The 8,252-nt window shown below is 37.8% G+C and overlaps 1 pseudogene across 1 annotated transcript in view; it reads right to left on the reverse strand.

Moving 5' to 3' along the window:
* LOC149107620 (U6 snRNA-associated Sm-like protein LSm6) overlaps window positions 1–7,185 on the reverse strand; it is a 7,655-nt pseudogene extending 470 nt beyond the window's left edge. The window contains exons 1-4 of the transcript XR_016209272.1: window positions 6,797–7,185; window positions 5,557–5,627; window positions 1,398–1,440; window positions 1–681 (exon numbers count right to left, since the gene is read on the reverse strand). The exon at window positions 1–681 is cut by the window's left edge and continues 470 nt beyond it. The product of XR_016209272.1 is annotated as a U6 snRNA-associated Sm-like protein LSm6 (transcript). The remainder of the gene's footprint in view (window positions 682–1,397; window positions 1,441–5,556; window positions 5,628–6,796) is intronic.
* Between the last annotated feature and the right edge of the window lie 1,067 nt (window positions 7,186–8,252).

Raw genomic sequence — 8,252 nt, forward strand, 5'->3', positions numbered from 1 at the left:
TTTGTTCTCTAGTCTTAAATTGGACATTTTTTTACAAGAAGCTACTTTTTCATCAGTGATGATAACACCGATCGTCAAAAGCCCTTCAAAAGTCTTTAACATCGGCCTAAACTAGGGAACTAAGTATAAGGCAGGTCTAAAACAGGCTATTGATTTAGGGTCAGGTCATAAACAGGGTATTGACAATCACAGATTTTTATCATAATTAGGGTAGGGGCTTTGGGAAGCTGGCCGCTCACTTCCACCCAATTTTTCTCAGAATACTCCCCCCCCCCCCCCCCCATCCCCCTCCTCCCTTAGGGGAGCACTAGGTTTGAATGCAGTCACAGATCCGGCTAGTGCCAGGGACGTAGATCTTGACACGGGACTTAACTAAATTATTTTACAACTCTGACTTCAAACCTAGCTACTGTACAACTTCCCTCCTCTTCCCTGCCTATCTGCCTATACATGGACATATACAGAAACTAATGTAACTACATGTTCAAGAAAAAGCAAAAATCTATCAGCAAGTTGTGAATAACAGATGAATGAGTTTTTTTTTACAGGAAAATACAAAAACAACTCTATGTACACATAGCTATCACCAACAAACAATATTTTGGTTGTTTTTAGTTAAGTTTCTGTCCAGCCCTTGCTGTCTTTATCTTCGGCTTGTCTTTTGTGTGCTGATATATAACACTGTAAGAGAAAGATGAAAGCGTCAGTTGAGAGCAGAATGGTAGCCTGTAAAGTGAGAAGTGGCCCACCACTTAGTCGGGCAGCTACATGTATATAATACAGAAAAGTCAAGAAATTAAATTTGTTGTCGTAATTGCACCTAAATGTAACATTTTGAGGGACAAGCTCAACCATTTTAAAAACATATCTGCACCAAAGAAGGCATACAATAAGGGGAGCGATGTTTAGAGGAAGAGAGCTTATCCAAGGGGGGGAGTATTTAAAAATCAAAACACTGTAGTGCAAGGGCGAATCCAGGATTTTTTACGGGGGGTGGAGGGTACTTTGGGATTGTAGACTTAATGCTGGGCATGCCCCAAAATATTTCAATTTGAGAACTAGAATCTAAAACTTTTTCACCACAATTACTAGCAATACCTCAAAGTAGAAATTACAATGAGATGAATGTCCAGTGAGTTTCCCTTCATTTCTGCTAATTTAATATTCCCATTTTTATTTCAACTTTTTGCCAGCACCCCCACCCCCTCTACCCTATATCCACCTCTGGTAGTGTGATTACATGAAATGGAATGTGATTATGACATTGGCATAAATACCAACTTGATCCCCATCTTACGGCTTGTTGTTGTTGTTTTTAACCAAATACATAAGCTTACAATTTTTATGACAATGGACAAAGTCATATTAAAAAGACTAACATTGTTAATACAGCTTACCATTGTTTCCTCTCAAGAAAGCATCTCCATATTTGTTTTTGAACTGAAGGAGAGAAAAGATGGGTATGTAAACACTGAATAATACAATGATAAAACGGAAGCCAAGGAAAAAAGAGTTCAGTTAAGATCAAAAGACTACAGGGTTCAAGATGTCAGTAATCAAGATGGAAAATTTAGTTAAGGTTACTTCAAACCTTAGCGGGTGTCCTCCAGAAAAAAATTCGTATGCGTGCTGTTTTCAGGGAAACCCCCAGAAACTATATACCAACAGAAAGGTTATAAACTGTAGAATTCGATAAAATTATGTTTTGTTTTGGATTTTGTTTTCTAAAGGCGGCAGAGGCCGTCAACTCCAAAATGACCAACTGACGTTCCAGCGAATTATTCGGGTATCAAATGCGATCGTTCATGCAAAATAACTGTGCATTGTTAATCACAAAGCCTCAAACTCCAAAAACGTGTCAGCATTTTCTTTTATTTCTATTGGTTATCTTTTTATAGATCTGTCAAGTTCGACTATTGAAAAATTCGCGTAACCTGTTGCATTAAAGGCCGTCACGAAGAAAGTATTTAAAATAAAGGAATTCGCCGACATGTTTTTGTTCCATATCTATCTGTGAATGTTCTGACCAAATTTCGTGGAAAACCTTCAAATCTGCATACCCTATTAATTCATTTAAAGAGAAGGGATTCTCTCGAAAAACGAGTGCGAGTTTTCGCCTTCTAAAGATTTATAAACATATCACACCTTCACAGAGGAATGTGTCAACTTGAAAAGCCGCGAGCCAATGAAATAACAGAACCCCTAGCGTTCACAGTATGAAAACTTGAGCTTTGCGGACTTTAATTTTCTTGACCAAAAAAAAATCGACCAATGTAGTCCCGCGAAGGTTTGAAGTAACCTTAATTCACTGTGCTAAAATGCTCATATTTAATAAATGCAAAAAAAAAAAAAACACAGTAAGCAAGAAAATTTCATCACGCTTGGCTTCATTACAAAATGTAATTTGTGATAATCGGTTTGACATAAAATTAATATTATTATTGGCGGCACAAAACAGAGGACTGCAAGCCTCGTAACCTTGAGTACATGTATGTTCGGTTGTATTGTGAGGGCAAAACACGACAAGTGTACTCATGGTGATTGATTCATTGAAAGTATCACTGACAGTGATTTTTTTCAGAAATTCTGGTTGATGCATTGCTAATTATAATTAACAAATAAAGAAGCCTAAGCCATGTATTACACTGTGATAAAATACCATGGGCATTTGAGAACACGAAGGAAATGTAGAAAACATGAGCTACAAGTGAGTGTTTTCTACAAATAATTCTCAAGTGTTCTGAAATGCCCAGAGTGTTTTATCACAGTGTAATACATGGCTTAGGCTTCTTGATTTGCTTTATGATATAGAGGTCATGTGGCAAAAAACAATAAAACACGCTTTTTCTCCATCTTTGTTTAAATTATACTCTTGACTAATAAAACATGGGTTTTTGACCGATCAGAGTGCATGCAGGGTCCTACCTACATTTATTTATAAATTATGATAAAGAACTTTGCACTTTGAGTGTACAGTAACATACATTGTAGACTTTTCTGGAAACCTTGGACAGGTCTGTGAAACATTATGGGATAAGAATCTGGCCCAATCATTACCACTCTTTTTACATACATATGAAAACAAAAATATCTGTAACAAAACTGACGATAAATAGGCAAAAAAATAACAATTTTGGAAAAATACACAGGTCTAGCAAACTTTCAGAATCTTAAGGATTAATGGATAAAACTGAGGAAACAGAAATGTTTTATGTGCAAATGTGTAGTTGAATAAGTCAATTAAATATGCTTTCTCTGCTCTAGTGCACAATTATCTTCTAATTTTTGTGCTCTTGCTGCCTTTGACACTCAACTGAAGGAAATTTTTTCCAGTTTGTACTACATTCTTTAGGAAAATCTTGCTGAGATTCTGTATTAAAAATATTCAATACGACAAATGAAATGACCAAATTCTAGGTTTATCGTCTGTACATTCTTGTGTTTTGTAAATGACACTGAATAGCATTTTAATTTTTTCGAAAATGACATTGTTGTTGGTCTTGAATTTGTTGCTGACAAAACATCCTAGATCTACACTCACTCTTGCCTTGATGTGCCACCAAATTCTCAGAACTGGTGTGAGGTGCATAAATGGAGAAATATTGCTCTCAGTGGGAGGTGCCGTGGCCTCGTGGTTAGTGCACTCATCTCCGGATCAATCAGTCCGGGTTTGAGCCCTGGCCGGGGACATTGTGTTGTGTTCTTGGGCAAGACACTTTACTCTCACAGTGCCTCTCTCTGACCAGGTGTATAAATGGGTACCAACGAACTTAATGCTGGGGGTAACCCTGCGATGGACTAGCATCCCATCCAGGGGGGGATTGCACTACTCCTAGTCTCTTCATCCTACAGAAACCAGGATAAGCTTTAGCCTGATGGACCACTTGCTTCACATACAGACTTTTTTTAAAACAGGTTTATGAACCAGGTGTTGTCCAAAAATTACAAAAAAAAGTAAGGAAAAAATGATAATCTCCAAAACGGACCAAATTAGCTAGTTCAATAAAGTAACTTATTATTAATAATAAATGGCTATTTCTTAATCTGCCCATAAATTGGTAAATCCCTGCAATCCATTCTAGCTTAATGGAATACAAAAGGTAAGCATTTATTTATGTTTCTCATGTTACTCTTGTGACCATTTAACTGAAGTTGTTCTCCAAACACGAAGGTAAAAAGATTTCTATATAACAAGAAACTGTATTTTTGAACAATCAACTGAAAAAGTAATTTGGTAAAATCAGTGTTTGAGCAGTGACCAATTCTTAGCTGTCCATACTGCAAAATTTGGACCACTAAGGGAACTTTTTATCACAGTCAGTTCAGCAATGTAATAAATGACTGTATAACATGCTGTTTAAACCAATGAGAGTACTTGACATGTGTTATTTGCACTGCTATGGAATTAACAGATGAAAAAGGCATGGTCGTTATTTGTTTTGTTATAAAGCACAGAAGCAAGTAACAAAAGCACAAAAGAAGTGTAAGGTGAAACACGAACGAAAGACGAGTGTCATTTGTAATGATTCGCAGGCCACATGCTTTATACACAGGGAGTCCTGTTTGACCATATTACAGTTAAATTTACCATACAATTGTAGCACATATTGATTCCTTGTTGACTGAAATCAATGTACATGATCACACTGTATACAGGCAATCATGTTACAAGTCTGTTGAAATCCTATCCACAAGACAAAAGCTGCATACAGTAATGGCTATCACTCGTGGCGATTAACAGTACAGAAAGAGACAATGGATGAAACTGATTTCAGTCAAATTTTGGATAGCCCAACATTCACTAAAATTTAAATTAAAATGCCTCATTTCCAGCAAGTGTTGTGGAAATAATGTTATCTCCACAGTCTTAAAAACAAATTTACCAGAAAGCTTTTGATATCCGGTTTTCAGGCAACAAATATTTAGTGTAGTTGTTGGCTTTATTCATACAAAGTGGGCCAGAGGATGCTGGTGGCAGAAATACATCATCAGTGGTAAGGTCATACTTTATACATAGGATTGGAAGTGATTTTTGTAAGTAATTTATGCAAAAATCATTCCTGAAAACACGCAATCATGTCTATCTTTTGTGATAAAAGAGACTCTGCTCACAGAATGGACAACTGGACAGTCATGATTGGTTTATGTTCTTAGCAAGTGGTACAGATCACAGGACATGAGTATTCTACTGTCCACATCCAACAAGTCACATGATGGTCACTTTTATCCGAGCATGTCCCTTTTTTTACTCTCACCATTTCATGCCTCATATAGAAAGCTTCACTTACTGGAATCATTGCTCTTTGGGCGATGACCATTTTCAACAGACGAGTAACACAGTGTGCATGTATACAAATCAACAAATCGATCTGTGCTACAATTCTACGGTGAATAACTGGAAATATGGTCAAATAAGACTCCTCTCCTCCTTGTGATTTGTACGTGTATAGTACATACATGTACTCCAAAAAAGCATGCTGTTAAGCCTGTCAATCAGAGTGCTTGTTATATTTGCACTTTGTTTTAAACAAAATGATTCAGTAAAAGTCAACTAACCTGGCCATTGGCATATTCTTCTGTTTGTTCTAAAGCAATATTCATGTAACCATCTAGGCAGGCAAGAACTCCTGAGAAAGGAAGGTCAACAGTGAGGACTTCCAATTATGTACCAATCATTTGAACCCCCCTCCCTCCCCTCCCCCCCCCCCCACCTCCACCATTGGGGGATACCCAGGGCAAACTGGGGGTTTTCACCTTGTTTTCACTTGATTTAGGTTCCCTGGTAGTCAGGAAATGCACCTTTTTTCACCAGTTTGCTATACAATGCAGGGGCTGAGTGGGGGTTTGGTGGGGATTTCACTTGTGGTTCGCGACCTCTTAGAAGAGTGGGTTCAAGTATCATGTTTGCAGAAAACATGGAGGCTGGACAAATGATGACGACTGTCTGATTTTAATCGCTTCAATTATCATGCTTTTCGAAACCATTGAGAGGGTGGGGGAGTTCACTCTGAATTTTTTTCCTGCAAGACAGGGCTTTTCACTGCATTTCACTGACAGTAAAAGTGAATGCCTCAGGTATCCTCCAAAAAAAGCGGGTGGGGTGTGGGGGGCGGGGGGGGGGGGGGGTGGCGTCAAATGACTGGTGCATTTTTCAGTCTTCAAATATGATAAAGACTGGAAATTTCTGCATTACTTAACGCATACCTCACTTCTAAATTTGTAACCCGAAATGAATCAAATTATGCTCTGAGGGACTCGGTTAACAAACTTGCTCCCTTTCCAAGAACTAACTACAGGAAAATAGTTTTAGTTACAATGGCGCAACCCATTGGAACAGCTTACCGTGTAAACATCAAAGAGTTTGACTCATTAAATCAATTCTAAAAACGCTTTCTCTATTATCATTTTTAAACACGCGGCATTCATGGAAATCAGGTTTATGAGTACAATATTGTTGTAAGTTAACAGAATATTAGGATTAGAATTTTAGGTTTAGGATCTTAGACATTTTATGGGAATTTATTGTACCTGATGAATTTTTACCGTGTATAAATAATGATTAAAGATTAAAGATTATTTTCATATCAACAAAACTTAGAAAGATATTGCAGACAACTTAAGGGGAATGTTGCACGGCCTTTCTTTTTCAGACTTCTAACAACGCTTTCCTATTGTTTAAGCTTACGTTTGCAGCTGATAGCAAGTAGAATGCATGAACAGTCAAACGAAAACAGCAACTTATGAATGGATCAATTCTCAGCTGGTTTGCATGCACAGGCCAAAAAAAGCTGTTTACCTCAATAATCAACGCCGTTGTTAAGCTTCACCACCACAGGGCGGCCTATAATTTGCTTCAGAAAGTCACTTGCAGTTTGTTTTTGGCTCATCTTTGAGTTTGTTTCGGATGAACCAAGATTTCTTCAAGATGGCGTCTGCGAACTCGACCCAGTACTTTCGTCCGAGAATTACCAGAACATGTCAAGGACTTGCATATTGTAGGACGTAGGAACTTAGCGGACGTTGACATCGAAGTAAGCGATCGCGTAGAAATATAGTGGGAAACTAACCCTGAACTAAGAACTTAAGGGCAGATCTAAGGGGAGGGTGCAGGGGTGCGCACCCCCGCTCCCCTGAGATGACCTGCTGCTTTCTAATACAACTGGTATTCTGCCAAAAAAAAAAAATTACAATCTGTTTACTTGACCAGTCAGTTCCCCCATTCCTTAGTGGTGCAGCCCCTCCTAAGAAAAATCTAGGATCCGTCCCTGGAACTTTTTCATCATCATTGCGAACTTGGAAACATAAGTTGATGGTTTTAGTTCTAACATTTAGTTTGTTTACTGCAGTTTGTTTACTTACGCAGACGCAAAAATAGCTTGGGAAAAAAAAAACAACCTTCAAAAAGCATAAAAATTGCGAATGAAAAATGTGAACTTTGCACAAAAGAGAAAGATGTCTTGGCATTACAGGGTGTAAACTGTACGTGGAATGAATTTTCTGTGTCAAAATAAAATTCGTTTCCTAAGAAAAAAATAATGAAAAAGCTCCAGAATACTGTAAAGGTTCGTTTTCCAAGACGAGACCGGAAAATCTCCAGAACCAGTTATAACAGATGTTACTTGCGTGACAAAATATGGTGACATATAGCGTTGGGAAATTCCCCAGCGACACTTTCGAGGTTTCACTTTCCAAAGAGAATTTCGTCACAGTATGAAGTACAATTTTATTTGTTCGGTGAATATGCATCTTGAAAACAAGTTAAACTTTAATTCTATCGTGTAATATTTATTAAGTACCTTCACATTTAGATATCTGTAGTCTAAAGGTTTGTTTCCTTAGTCGAGGCTGGAAAACCGGCGAAGCAGTTGTGGCAGATGCTGTTTGCGTCCCTTGCCGAGTGTTTCGTGGATTCACTTTACAAAGTGAAATTCGCGATGGTGTAAAGTACAATTCCTTTTGTCTAGTATACTTATCTTGAAAGTTTAAAAACACATTGTCTGATATCTTTGTTATCCACAACAATAAGCAGGGGCACCCAACTACAGTCGTTTCGGTAAATTATCTGTTCGGAAGGCCTTTATTCCTCTCTGATTTTCTTAAGAGAATTGTCACCTCGAACTTTCGTGATATGAGATATTTAATGTCTGTTGTTTTCGGATTGTTAAAAATGTCGTTTTGGGTACCGAAAAAAGGTCAGCTATCATTTTCGGAAAGGCGATAAGACCTAAGGTTTTCGGAGAATGAACAAAAAA

Source organism: Orbicella faveolata, unplaced genomic scaffold, assembly GCF_042242905.1.
Source record: "Orbicella faveolata isolate gen_17 unplaced genomic scaffold, um_ofav_v1 contig_26, whole genome shotgun sequence".
Classification (NCBI taxonomy): Eukaryota; Metazoa; Cnidaria; class Anthozoa; order Scleractinia; family Merulinidae; genus Orbicella; species Orbicella faveolata.